The following is a 14798-nucleotide window of genomic DNA, read 5'->3' on the forward strand; positions in this document are numbered from 1 at the left end:
TGAGAAAGAAATAGAATTACAAAATGCATAATTCAGCAAGAATGGCAGAATGTTGAAAAAGTAAGAACATTCAAAAGGGGGGAAGTTCTATACAGATATTACACAAAAACACAAGTATGCGATAGAAGTGGAATGGCAGAACTATGCAAAGATCTTAAAGAGGTGGTGGCATAGGTATAACACAATATAAATTACAAGTCATGGCCGGGCACAGTGTCTCACGCCTGTAATCCCAGCACCTTGGGAGGCCGAGACGGGCAGATCACGAGGTCAGGAGATTGAGACCATCCTGGCTAACATGGTGAAGCCCCATCTCTACTAAAAATACAAACACAAAATTAGCTGGGCATGGTGGCATGCACCTGTAATCCCAGCTGAGGTGGGAGAAAGACGTGAACCTGGGAGATGGAGCTTGCAGTGAGCTGAGATCGACCCACTGCACTCTGGCCTGGGCAACAGAGTGAGACTCTGGCTTAAAGAAAAAAAAATTACAAGTCATTGGTAAAATTCAGTATAAAGCTTAGAAGAATTAGAAAAAATGTCTTGGAGATTCACATGCCAAAAGGTATGGAAGTCATATACTTAGGAACTATATTAATAAAAGGAGCGTATATAATATTCAACACCAATGGAGACAGGAAGCTGGATTGTATATTAGAAATACCTGTGGGACATGGCTATTTGGGGGTCAGTGGGATGGTGGAAATGCACACAGTTAGAAAAACTTGGAGGGTGGATCAAGAGGGCAAAGGGCTTCAAGTCAGAGAAATAAATGTTACCTGCATCAGCAGCTGCATGATAGGCACAGATGGGCCCTGATGGGGGTTAGCAGGAGGTGGAGAGTAGCAGGTAACGGGAGAAAGACACTCCGAGTGTGTAAGCAGGGGTCCATATGACCTAGTGGGAGATGACAGGAACAACTGGACTCAAACAGGTTGTACCAAGGTGATCTGGCAGGAGGTGGTGAGGTAGGAGGTGGGACTAGACTCGAGGTAGGGCTCAGACACCAGACCAAATTAAGGACTAACTAAGGCAGAAATGGAGTGGAAGCAGCTTTCCATAAGACACGCCCACCAGTGTGCCACATCAGTTTACCATTGCCGTGGCCCCTGGAGTTATGGCCCCTTTCCATGGCAATCATCCTTTTGCATCAACCGCCCTTTGATGCACATGTAATTAAAAGTGGGTATAAATATGATTGGGAACTGCCCTGAGTTGCTCCTCCCAGCACATTACCTTGTGCAGTAGCCCTGCTCTGCAGGAGCGGTCACAGAGCTGTAACTGCTGGAGGTGTAACACTGCCTCTTCAATAAAGCTGTTTTCTTCCACCCTACCCCTGGCTTGCCTTTGAATTCTTTCCTGGCCAAAACCAAGAACTTTCATGGGCTAAGCCCTGCTTTGAGGCTCTCCTGCTGGATAGGCAGGGGCCCAGGGCACCCAGGAGGAGAAGGCGGTAATTGGAGAGCTATAGAGTTAGCACAGGAGTTCAGTGGCTGAAGTGGAATTTACCAAAGGTACATCTTTGGGGGATGGGCAGGAGCCTCTGTCCCAGGAGGATGAGTATTGGTTAGAATCATGACTCAGGACAGTCTGTTAACTCATGGATCTGCCTTACCACTTCCTGGGCAGCAAGCTGGGGCTGTGACCGTAGGGCTGTAGGGCAAGCACAGGAGATAAACTACCAGAAGGTAGAAGCCTTGCTTTTTGAATGAATGCACCTTTGGTAAAACAAAAACAACAACAAAAACACCTCAATTCTGAGGACTGAGATATGGCCAGTGCTGAAGGTAGAGCAAGTTGTGGACAAACAGGCCCAAATGATGGAAACAGGAATGAATGAAACAGCAAGAAAAAGAAAATGGAAAAGAAATGAAAGGAAATCTGTGTTTATACAAGTGTTTGCTTTTGGAATAGAAACTAGAATCTGTAAGAGAAAATAATTTTAGAGTGTTGGGAAAAATTATGAATTTGATATGGCAAAAATGCTTTTTAAAGTGCTTTATTTGTCTGGAATTCAGCATGTAGTTCTTCATAACCAAATTCAGTCCTTCAAATACCTGAGCTCTAAAAAGAATTCACCATTTGGATTTAAATATATCTAAAATAGCTATTATTTTATCCCTCACTTATACAGTCTATTGAACTTTTGGCACAGATTCAGGGTCAGAGTTATTAACATCCCGCACCACCCTGCAGAACTGCATGCTCTGCCTGCTCCTTGCCTCTCCAGTTCTCTCTCTCAGTGTGGCATTATCAACCATCATTTCCACCATCAGGGTGCCCCTTCCTGTAGAGCTGTTTCTTTCCCCTTTCTCTTCAATTTATTTCTTTGCTATTTAATGAAAAGTTGGATCTTGTCAGGATTAAAATCAGTTTAAAGAGGGAAGAAAAAATTCAGTGACTCACATGAACAAACCAAGAGGAGGGGTAGTAACCTCAGTAACGAGGAAGTTAGACACCATCAGGAACCTGTCGGTTTCCCTTCTCTGCTTCCCTCTTCCTGTGGCTACATCGTCACAGTGCAACACAATTGCATGGTTGATAATATGGCCTCCAGCTTGGCAACATCTCCATGTCTGGAAAAGGGAAAAGGCTTCTATCATTTTCTTTTAGAGGTGGGTCTTACTATATTGCCCAGGCTGGCCTGAAACTCCTAGGCTTCAGGAATCTTCCCACTTCAGCCTCCACAGTAGCTGGAACTGCAGGCACACGCCAGTGCACCCAGGTACCCCTTCCAATTTAACTAGAAAAAAACTTCCTAGAAAGTACTCTGATTGGCCAGGCTTAAATCACACATTCATGCCTTGAACCATGGCAGGGGATGGTGGTGAGGCGCTGTGAATAACTCTGCTTGGGTCATTTGTTTACCGCTTGTGGCCAAGGGTCAGAACATCTTATAAGAAAGGAGGCTATGGTGGAAGAATGATCACCACTGAGAGAATCGTTGTGAGCTAGGAGGCAGTCTCAACTTGTGCTCATTATTACAATCAAACTTGTGAAGAATTTGAGATGATGAAATAAACAAGACAGTAAATGAGGGCACCTGGGATGTGGTGGGAGACATGCAAGGATTTGTAGAAGCTGCAGTGTGGATCTGGGTTTGCTTATTCCTAAGTGGCACTGGGTAAAGGGATGTTTCTGTAAGTACCAAATGGAAGTACTTTCCTGTAATGCAAAACTTGTGGGATCACTTTCTTGAAAGATTTTAGAGCAGGGTTGATACATGCTTGTCTGGAATAGATGAAAAAAAAATGCAAGTCTGCAGGAAGCAGTGATAGATGCCCCAAAGTGCACTTAAATTGTTCTGGGCACATGTCCCCTTAAGAACCCCTTATGACTCTTGTAGGGTTTTACAAGGACATGGCTAAGGTCCCAGTGAAGAGCCTAGCATCAGCCTGAGCCTGCTGAAAGAGATCCTGAGACCCAAGGGCCCCAAGTGACATTGGCCCCAGGCTATGTCCTGCTGTCCCTCCAGCCCACCCTCAAAACTCAGTGAGAATGTAGCACCTATAAACAGGTAATGGGAAGGAGTACAGACCCCCACTTACGGGCCTGTGGAACCCCCAACCATGGAAATAAAGGAAAATCTTGAGTTCCTCCAAGGGAAATTCCAGACACCTAGCTAGCCCAGAGAAGAAAATGAGCAACTCGATTAATCAAGAAGGTAACAGTGGCTTAAAACAATAACCAAGGAAGTTAGAGTCAGGAGGTGTTTGGTTCCCTACAGAAACTAAAGATAACAGATTTTTTTTCTTTTATTTTGGGTTCAAGAGGCACATGTGCAGGTTTGTTACATGGGTGAATTGTGTGCTGCAGGGGTTTGGTGTGCAGATAATTTTGTCACCCAGGTAATCAGCATAGCGCCCAATAGGTAGTTTTTCATTCCTCACTATCCTCCACCCTCAAGTAGGCCCCAGGGTCTACTGTTCCCTTCTTCGTGTCCATGTGTACTCAGTTTGTAGCTCCCACTTAAAAGTGAGAAAATGCTGTTTGGTTTTCTGTTCCTATGTTAATCCACTTAGGATAATGGCCTCCAGCTCCATCTATGCGGCTGCAATAAGGACATGATTTGATTCTTTTTTATGGCTGTGTAGTAGTCCATGGTGTATATGTACCATATTTTCTGTATGCAGTCCACCATCGATGGATATAAAGGTAACATCTTTTCTTTTCTTTTCTTTTGAGATGGAGTCTCACTCTGTCATCCAGGCTGGAGGGCAATGGTGAGATCTCAGCTCACTGCAACCTCAGCCACCCAGATTTAAGCGACTCTCCTGCCTCAGCCTCCCGAGTAGCTAGGATTACAGGTGTACACCACCACATCTGGTTATTTTTGTTGTTGTTGTTGTATTTTTAGTAGAGACAGGGTTTTACTATGTTGGTCAGGCTGGTCTTGAACTCCTCAGCCTCAAATGAACTGCCCGCCTCAGCCTCCCAAAAAGTGCTGGGATTACGGGTGTGAGCCACAGTGCCCGACCAAGATTACATTTTAACATGTGTCCCTGAGTTGTTCTCGAGAAACCTAGACCCCCACCAAATGGATCCCCTGGTGCATACACCCCAGGTAAGAAGAAACTGAGGACTGAACTCCAGACTGCCATTTTTTGTTCTAAATTTCTTCCCGAGAGGCCTGGAGGAGGTCATGCTTACAGGTTCAGACGTAACATCTTTTCTGCTGATCTCAAGTCTTCAGACAAAGTTTCACTTCCTTAATCAATTACAAATCAGAAAATCTTTGAATCTACCTGTGACCTATAAATCCCTGATTGAAGATGTCCTGCCTTTTTAGGTCAAACTAATGGATAGCCTCCATGTATTGGTTTATGACTCTGCCTGTAACCTCTGCTTCCTCACCTTAAAAACCCTTACCTGTGGCCAAGCACGGTGGCTCACACCTGTAATCCCAGCACTTTGGGAGGCCGAGGCAGACAGATCACGAGGTCAGGAGATCGAGACCATCCTGGCTAACACGGTGAAACCCCGTCTCTACTAAAAATACAAAAAAATCAGCTGGATGTGGTGGCACGCACCTGTAATCCTAGCTACTTGGGAGGCTGAGGCAGGAGAATTGCTTGAACCCAGGAGGCGGAGGTTGCAGTGAGCTGAGATCGTGCCACTGCACTGCAGCCTGCGTGACAGAGCGAGACTGTGTCTCAAAAAAAACCCTTACATGTAAGCCACTGGGGAATTCTTTTCTCAAGAACGAGCTGCTGGATTCTCCTTGGTTGATTCCCTGCAATAAACGCCTCACTTTCTCTCACTGCAAATCTCAATGTCAGTGTTTGGCTTTTCCGCACTGAGCAGGCAGACCCAAATTCAGTTCAGTAATAGTATCAATAGATTTATGCATAGAAAAAGGCACACCTGTAACGCTAGAGAAGTGGGGCCCCCAAACAAAAACCTGTTCCATTAAAACTCCACATTCATACTGGGCAGCCATTGAACAGATAGTAGATTCTGTGATATAACTTACTGAACCCATGAGAACATCAAAAGCATTAGGTGATAGGTTGGAGAGAGGGAATTTGCATACAGGCTCTTGTGAGTACTCTGAGGTGTATTTTGAGTTCAGCCTTTGCAATTGGCTCTGTCTGGATTCAGTTCCGAACTCCATCATTTACCAGTGGGTGACTCAGGGTTAGACACATCTTTTCTGAGCCATGGAGATAATAAAAATGACCTGTTTTGTCAAGATATAGTGAGGATTACATGCACTGAGAGCTTTAGCACAATGTCTAGTATATCATAAGCACAGTTTCTGGTATATTTGGTAAATGTCAGGCCAATCTTCTTCTATAGCCAAAGTGATCTCAAAATTTAAATGTGAGCATATCATTCTTCTACTCAAAACTGCACCTATGGTCTCCCGTTGCAATTGAAATGTGACCCAAACTTCTTATCATGGCTTACGAGTCTTTATATGTCTGGTTCTTACGTTACTTTACACTCTAATTTTCTATCAGTTTCCTTGTGTTTATTTTTCTTACCACATTGACTTTCTTTATATTCCTCAAATGTTCCAGCAATTTCTGCAGCCATGAAAATGTCCCAAGACTTCCCCCACAGGGTCTTATCCTCTACCTTTCTCCATCACCTGCCATTTGCAGATGGCTGAATGGACCCCATTCCTATGGGTTTGCTGCTTGCTGGTGCTCTACTCCGGCCCCAACTATGCGATTACTGTTAGACCACATTTTTCTTTCTGAAGGTTGTCATGGGAGTTCCTTATAAACAAAGTACCTTGTTCATGTCCTGGCTTTGAGTTCCCTGAGTCTCCCAAGCACTGCTCTTGTCTAGTACCCCACGGATGTTTTTATTCAGACTGAAAACTGAGCCACACGTAGGATTCGAAACTCTGGCTCCTGACTCTCAAAGGGCTCACAAAGAACATTTCTCAGAGCCCCAGAATCCATCTCCTTCTGAACACTTGATAATTTTCATTCTTGAATGCACTCTACACTTACTCACCTAAAACCTTTGCAGAGCCCCACGGTTGAAACATTTACGTGGCATACATGATAGGCATCCTGACCAGTCATCCTGATCACGTGCAAAGACCTCGTTGGTCTCCATGAATCAATGGATTCATGGTTTTCTCTAAATGACAGAAAGACACTCTTCATCTGATTGCCTGGCATGGCTCAGAAAATTGGTCTTGGTAATCCACAGATTGGACCTAGCTCCTGTAGAATTACCTATATTTTATGGTATCTGTACTAACATGTCTGACACAAAAATAGGATTGTTGACATTGGGGCACTTTTAGGATCTTGTGATAACTCTAGAATTTCTAATTTCCCTTCCTTTCTATATCAGTGTGGGCCTATGTTTTCAGCTGCATTTCTGGAGGCACAAGGATTCCAGTGCAAGAAGTTTATCTGGCAGGTGATTCTAAGAAACATCAGTAAAGAGTGGGGATATAAGGCAGGCAAGGAAATGAAGTAAATACACACCATGCACAACTAAGGCCTTCCTGCTGGGGTACTATCAGCAGCAGTGTGGAAGATGCCTCCAAGGTATTAACTCGGGTCAGTTATTGCTTGAGGGCTGCTGGGGAGCTGTTAATTCCTTGGCACTTCCAGCTTTCTGGGAAGGTTCAGATAACTAGAGAAAGCGCTCAAAGAGACATAGGTGTTCGTGGTTGGAAGCTGTCAGACTGATGTGTGCAAAAATGGTGAGAGCTAAGAGAATACAAGGGGGAAGGGTACCAACAGCACAGCAGCATCTACTACAGCATACCAGGAAATCATTGCCATCTTCCTGGCCATCATGATCTATGTTCAAAACTAACAAGGAATGCGGTGTAAACAAATGACAGAAAATAGACCTTCCCTGCTCTAGGACCAGAGTTCACTCACCTTTGATGTCCTTTGCTCCCTCTGGATGCTATCTCTGACTCCCTCTGACACAATTGTCTTTGGACATCGTGAGATTAAAACTATGACACCTGGGATTTGATTTCCTCCCTACCTGGTGATGCCATCCTTAACTTTGCTTCTGGTGTTCACACTGATTACTGCCTGGCAGAGTTAAATTATTACTGTTGGCTAGAATGATAACTATCTATTATGCACCCAGAGAATTGCAGTCTTTTAAAGCAAAAACAACTCCGTTGAATGGTTAATTCAACGGCTCTTCAAGTGAGTATGAACTTCTACATTTCTCAGATTTTTTCTAATTATAAATCTGCCTAAATAAATAAATATATATTTTTCTCCAGGAGTTGGAGGTCTGATTTAGCAAGTATTTTCTAGAAATAATATTAGCTAGAAAAAGCAGATTTCACTGAGAGGGAGAGAAAGAGAGAGAGAGAGAAAGAGAGAGAGATCAAAAGGCCAGTGGAGGCTGGGTGCCGTGTCTCACGCCTGTAATCTCAGCACTTTGGGAGGCTGAGGCGGGTGGATCATGAGGTCAGGAGATCGAGATCATCCTGGCTAACACGGTGAAACCCCGTTTCTACTAAAAAATACAAAAAACTAGCTTGGCGAGGTGGCGAAAGCCTGTAGTCCCAGCTACTCTGGAGGCTGAGGCAGGAGAATGGTGTGAACCCGGGAGGCGGAGTTTGCAGTGAGCAGAGATCACGCCACTGCACTCCAGCCTGGGCAACAGAGCCAGACTCTGTTCCAAAAAAAAAAAAAAAAAAAAAAGGCCAGTGGAAAGGCCAAGAAAGCACATGATTTTGACTTTGGCAGTTTTACAACCAAAGGAAGAGGGTCAAAGAGAAAGATGGAAACCTCTTCCTTTCTGAAAGTTCTGATTGAAACTTGAACTCTAAAATAGTCTTTGGCTTGAAAGATTGAACTGCACCATCTTTCCGTATAAATGGCATGGGAAGACACATTTTTATGTGTTGTTTTATGGGTTTTCTTCGCATCTTTAATGTCTAACCATTTTATAGTGCTTGGCTTTGCAGGGCCCTTGAGATAACCTCCTGAGCAATACTGGCTCTTTTATTTGCAACACAGGAATAGTTAAGAAAGTGCCTGCACACCAATGACAAATTATTGCAATCTTCACTAGAAATAAGGTAGTAAAGATTGCTCAGACTAAAAACTTAAAAGAAGGTTAGAATACAGAGAGGGAGAGATATCTTCCAAATAGAATAACGATGTTAATTGGTACAAATGAGTGTGTTTTACTGTACTTGAAGATTAATTGCATTTTGTCAACCATAAAGTTCTTTTCTCCTCCCGCCAATTTGGTGGTAATTTTTTTTTTTCTAAATCCCTTGATTCTAAGATTTTTGAGTGCATCTTTTAAAGTGTATATTTTGGGGCCAGGCGTGGTGGCTCATGCCTGTAATCTCAGCACTTTGGGAGGCCGAGGTGGGCGGATCACGAGGTCAGGAGATCAAGACCATCCTGGCTAACACGGTGAAACCCTGTCTCTACTAAAAATACAAAAAATTAGCCAGGCGTGGTGGTGGGCACCTGTAGTCTCAGCTACTCAGGAGGCTGAGGCAGGAGAATGGCGTGAACCTGAAGTGGAGCTTGCAGTGAGCGGAGATGGCGCCACTGCACTCCAGCCTGGACGACAGAGTGAGACTCCGTTTCAAAAAAAAAAAAAAACAGTGTACATTTTGAGGAGTTACAGCCCCATTGTATAAGATTTTATCTATAGAGCTGTTTATTTGGTATAAAATCTATTATCAGTGAGATGTAATTATTTGCAGATCATAAAACACTGTATTTTTTCAATCTGTTCTTACGTGTTACCGTATATTCTGGTGTTAGGAGAATCTATTTCCAATTTTTAATGATGAATTAAGTTAAAGGCATTTTGATATTTACTTTAAGAAGTTATCTTAAAGATTCCATTTTTCCTCTTTCTCAGTCTTATTCCAATAGTTATGAAAGGGAACTTGAGGTGATGGTGAAGAACACAGGCTTTGGTTTCAGGTGGATTTTGATCTAAGTCCTGGCTGCAGCCATTACTAATTGTTAGACCTGAGATAATTATTTAACTTTGTTCTGACTTGGTTTTCTTACCTATAAAAGGAGAATATTTTGACAATGCTTAGTTTATAAGTATAATATTATGAGAATTCAATGATATAATTATATAATTAAATAACATGGTAATATGATATAATTAATATAGCATGATGTAATTAATACAGCATGATATAATAGAATTTTGGAGCGTGAAAGCATTTAAACTGTTAGGAAACAATATAACTAATTAGCAAAAACATTTTACACTAATGGATTTGGTCAGATGTCAAACTAAATGATGTATTACTACAGCACAAGAGGTCAGCGAAGGTAATTAGTAAAGAAGAGACAGCTCAGTCTCTGATTCTGGGCTTTGCATTTGAATACTCATTTACATATTTCTTTAAGAAAAAGTGATTTCCACCAAGATGCATCGGCCTGTATAAGGGTCTCTAGGCAGCATAGAGTTCTTGGAAAGAATATTCTTACCCAAATATTTTATATGTAAGATAGTGAAAGAAAATGTTTAAAATATGCCTATAAAAATTGAAACTTAGTGTTTTAAAATTCTCTCTTGAATTTTTTTTTTCTCACCAGAATCCTTTTCTTAGCCCAGCGAGGAGATGGAAAGGGAGAAGGAGAAACACTGAGAAAGTTTTACCATGCTTTGCTTCTTAGGTCATAAGTACATGACTTGTGGTTGGCTCAGACCTCACCTTTAAGTTTTGTTGGTTCATTAAGATTTATTTCCACATCATAGAAACATAGAACTTGGAACACAGAATTTATGTGAGAAAAGACCAAAGTAGATTTTGGTTTTTTTTTTGAGATGGAGTCTTACTGTGTCACCCAGGGTGGAGTTCAGTTACACAATCTCAGCTCATTGCAACCTCCACCTCCCAGACTCAAGTGATTCTCCTGCCTCAGCCTCCCGAGTAACTGGGATTACAGGCACATGCCACCACACCTGGCTAATTTTTGAATTTTAGTAGAGACTGTTTCCCCATGTTGGCCAAGCTGATCTTGAACTCCTGACCTCAAGTGATCCATCTGCTTAGGCCTCCCAAAGTGCTAAGATTACAGGCATGAGCCACCGTGTCCAGCCCCAAAGTAGATATTATCTAATATGTTGTGTTTCCCAAAGCAGTCCTCAGAAATATCCCAAGAGAATCCCCCTCTTTTTCACTCTCTGATCTCATACATTTCCTGTGGTCAAATAAATCCCCTCTTGAAACTTTATCATGCACATTAATATCTTAAAAGTCCTGAGGAGTCCTAAAATAAAGAAACCAGTATGATTCACTTTCTTTAACTCAATGAGTATTTCCCAAACTTCTGTGTCCATGGCATCCTTTCTTTTTTTTTTGCAGTGACAGCTGACATTCATGGAATCAGTGTTCCATGCAGTAGATTTCAGGCTACACAGGGCTAATTCATCATGCCTGCAGAACCATGTCCATTCTGGTTCAGTGTCCATTATCCCTGGTCTCGGCGGCCTAGGCACATATATAGGGCAACTTCAGGAACCCAGTGATGCAGCCTGCCATTTGTAAGTTACAACTTTTAGATTCAGACCCCTGTGAACTCAAAGCTTCCGCATGTATTTGAGATGAAAAGAAACATGATATCATGGCTGTATTAGGGTTCTCCAGAGGGGCAGAAGTAGTAGGATGAATGCATATATGAAGGGGAGTTTAATAGGAGAATTGACTCACATGATCACAAGCTGAAGTCCTATGATAGGCTGTCTGCAAGCTGAAGAACAAGGAAACCAGTTCGAGTCCCCAAACCTCAAAAGTAGGGAAACTGACAGTGCAGCCTTCAGTCTGTGGCCAAAGGCCTGACAGCCCCTGGGAAATCATAGTGTAAGTTCAAGAGTCCAAAAGCTGAAGAACTTGGAGTTTGAAGTTCAAGGGCAGGAAGCATCCAGCATGGGGGGAAGATGGAGGCTGAAAGATTCAGCAAGTCTATTCTTCCGTCTTCTCCTGCTTGCTTTATTCCAGCTGCACTGGCAGCTGATTAGAGGGTGCTCACCCAGGTTGAGGGTGGTTCTGGCTCTCCCAGTCCACTGACTCAAATGTTCATCTCCTTTGGCAACACCCTCACAGACACACCCAGGAATAATACTTTGTATCCTTCAGTCCAGTCAAGTTGATACTCAATATTAACCATCACAGTGACCTTCACCTGGCCTGGGGGGTCAGGGTGGCTAAGCTGAGTTTTTGTAAAGAGGTGACTGTGGAAGAGCCCAGTAGAGTTCATGCCCTTGTCTCAGCTGCTACATTTTCTTCCACAGAGGCTAGGGAAATTAGCACCACTGCTATTTTCTATCTCTAAAATGTGTTTCCATGTATACAAAGAAAAGAAACTCAATAATTAAAAAAGAATAAGATGTGTGTGTTTGTGAGAAAGGAAAAAAATGGGCTACTCAGGTCTTAATAAAAGAGAATCTTCTCCAAATACTCTACCTACTTCTCAAGGGACTGTTTCCTTGCAAATATTGAAAATGAGAAATACAAGAAAAATCTACTTATTCCAAAGAGGAGTGCAAGAATGGGTAGAGAAAAGCCAATATATTTCCATAGTTTTCCTTTCTGTTTCGTTTTTGGGATGGACTAAGACTTGGCAGTTTTTCTTCCCACATGTCTCCTGGGTTTTCTTCAGGAATGGAAACCATTTGTGATCATAGGAAGAAATGTTCTTGCTGACACATGGGCGTTCTTTGCTGTGTAGGCTCCAAGATTTTCAATGACAGCCACGTAAACCCCAAGTTCCCAGTGAGCGTTTGCATGGACCCGGGCAGCTGTGTATGCAAACACCTGCTGGGGAATAGATAAGATTTTGCTGCCCTTTCTGGCCCAGGATGATGGATGTTTCCCTCTGTGTGGGCACAGAGTGGGAAGGCTCCCATGGAACTGTAAAGAAAGAGCTCCCTGAACCGCATACAACAGGGAAGAGTAAGGGATGGATGGAGAGAAACTTTTTCTAGAGTAGTGGTTCTCAAAGTGTGGCCCTGCATCAGCACCAGCAGCTTCGCAATTCCTAAGGTCCTGTCCGACTCTCGGAATCAGAAATTCCTGGGGTGGAGCCCAGCAGTCTGTGTTTTGATAAGCCCTGGCCCTCCAGGTAATTTGGATGCTGCCAACATTTGAGAACCACTGCCCAAAAGGAAAATAATCTGCTCAGAGGGGAAAGAGTAGCCCTGGGCATTCTTCAGATGCTACTTTGGTATTTCCTCTGCGGTATAGTCTCATTTTGATCCCTTCACCACTAAGTCCAGCTTAAGGATTATGGTAGTACCTATTCTTTCTTTTTTTTTTTTTTAAACGGAGTCTCGCTCTGCCACCCAGGCTGGAGTGCAGTGGCGCAAACTCGGCTCACTGCAACTTCCGCCTTCCGGGTTCACACCATTCTCCTGCCTCAGCCTCCCCAGTAGCTGGGACTACAGGCGCCCGCAGCCACGCCCAGCTAATTTTTTGTATTTTTAGTAGAGATGGGGTTTCACCCTGTGAGCTAGGATGGTCTTGATCTCCTGACCTCGTGATCCGCCCGCCTCGGCCTCCCAAAGTGCTGGGATTACAGGCATGAGCCACCGCGCCTGGTCAGTAGCAGCTATTCTTACCTACGCAAAGATGGCCAAGAAGCCCTTTTTGTACTTTCCTGAGTACAGGTGAGTCTGGCTGACATTTCTAACACAGTCATGCTTAACTCTGGCTGCGTATTGGGATTGCCTGGAAGAAACTTTTAAAAATCCAAATACCCAAAGCCACATCACAGATGGGTTAAAATCTGAGAGGAGGAGGGGTGAGATTCGGGTGTCCGTGTTTTTAAGCCCCCCCATTGGGATGATTCCAATCTGTAGTCAAAGTTGGCTCTAAAAGGAAAGGGTCATTGAAGGGAAGGAAAAAGAAAGACTACCACGTGCATGTAGGCAAGCTTGCTATGCACTGGATTTCAAGCCTGAAAATGTTAAGGGCTTACCTAAGTCCCACATCCTGTTTCCTGATTCTGGTGCTTCTCTGCAGGCACCTTTCTTCACCTCTTCCCGATCTATTCTTTTGCAGACCACAGCTCCTGCTAGCCATCTGATTTCCTGGCTTCCCACAGCAAGTCTACGTAGGTGTCGGATTTTACTTTATTTTTTAAACATTTATTTATTTATTATTTTTGGCACCATGGTCTCGCTTTGAAGCTTAGGCTGGAGTGCAGTGATGTGATCTGGGTTCACTGCAAGCTCCGCCTCCTGGGTTCAAGCAATTCTCCTGCCTCAGCCTCCGGAGTAGCTGGGACTACAGGCGCCCGCCACCATACCCGGCTAATTTTTTTGTATTTAGTAGAGATGGAGTTTCACCGTGTTGCCCAGGCTAGTCTCAAACTCCTGAGCTCAGGCAATCTGCCCGCCTCAGCCTCCCAAAATGCTAGGATTACAGGTGTGAGTCAACACACCCGGCCGACATCGGGTTTTATAATAAGGCATTATCTTCACCCTACCTTTGGCTCTTAGGTGCCAAGTCCACAGAGGCAATTTTGATGGAGGCTGCTCTTTGGGCCACTGGTCTCATGTTATTCTATCTCTATTCTCCTGCCTCACTTACCTTCCTGTACCCTGACAGGAGCTGTTCATGCTCTCTGGTGCGTGATTATAGCATGGTGCCACAGTCCACTCTGTCTGCTTCTCCAGGTCTTTTGGGTCCTGAGACATCCACATTTTGTACTAGTGAGAGTCCTCCAGAGATCCAAAACCAATAGAATACATATAAATAAATTTGTTATAAGGTATTGGCTTCTGTGCTTATGGAGGCTAAGTGGTCTCACTACCTGCTCTCTGCAACCTGAAGTCCCATGGCCAGCAGTGTAGTTGGAAGGCTTGAGAACTGATGGTGGAGATTCCAGTCTGAGACTGAGGGCCTGAGAACCAGGAGTGCTAAGGGCAGAAGAAGAAGCAGTCAGGCAGGGAGAGAGGATGAATCCTGTCTTCCTCTACCCGTTTGCTCTATAATGTCCACCCACATTAGGAAGGGCAAACTGCTTGACTCAGTCTACTGATTCAAATGCTAATAATCTCTCAGGAAAACACCCTCACAGACACAACCAGAAATAGCGTTTAGCCAGATATCCCAGTATCCCGTGATCTGGTGGAGTTGACACATGAAATTAATGATCACAGTCTTTTTGGGTAAAGGATGAAGCATGGGGCCACCTGGGACTTGTGGGTGGATTACCTAAACTAAAGTTTGGGAAGATTAGTAATTGACAGAGTGTTTGTTCTTTGATGTTGATGGGGTTACAGGGTGTAGAGGAGGTGAGTAGTGTCACTGAACATCCTGGTGTTTGCAAACAACTTTAAATGAGAAATGTGTGGGT

At 43.7% G+C, this 14798-nt stretch overlaps 1 long non-coding RNA gene across 1 annotated transcript in view; it reads right to left on the reverse strand.

The window, feature by feature from the left end:
• LOC105505409 overlaps nt 1-10081 on the reverse strand; it is a 36586-nt gene extending 26505 nt beyond the window's left edge. Inside the window, exon 1 of the long non-coding RNA XR_001000739.1 lies at nt 10029-10081. This is a non-coding gene — a long non-coding RNA (uncharacterized LOC105505409). The remainder of the gene's footprint in view (nt 1-10028) is intronic.
• Nucleotides 10082-14798: the final 4717 nt, after the last annotated feature.

The sequence above is a fragment of the Colobus angolensis genome, unplaced genomic scaffold, assembly GCF_000951035.1.
Source record: "Colobus angolensis palliatus isolate OR3802 unplaced genomic scaffold, Cang.pa_1.0 Scaffold125, whole genome shotgun sequence".
In the NCBI taxonomy this organism is placed as follows: Eukaryota; Metazoa; Chordata; class Mammalia; order Primates; family Cercopithecidae; genus Colobus; species Colobus angolensis.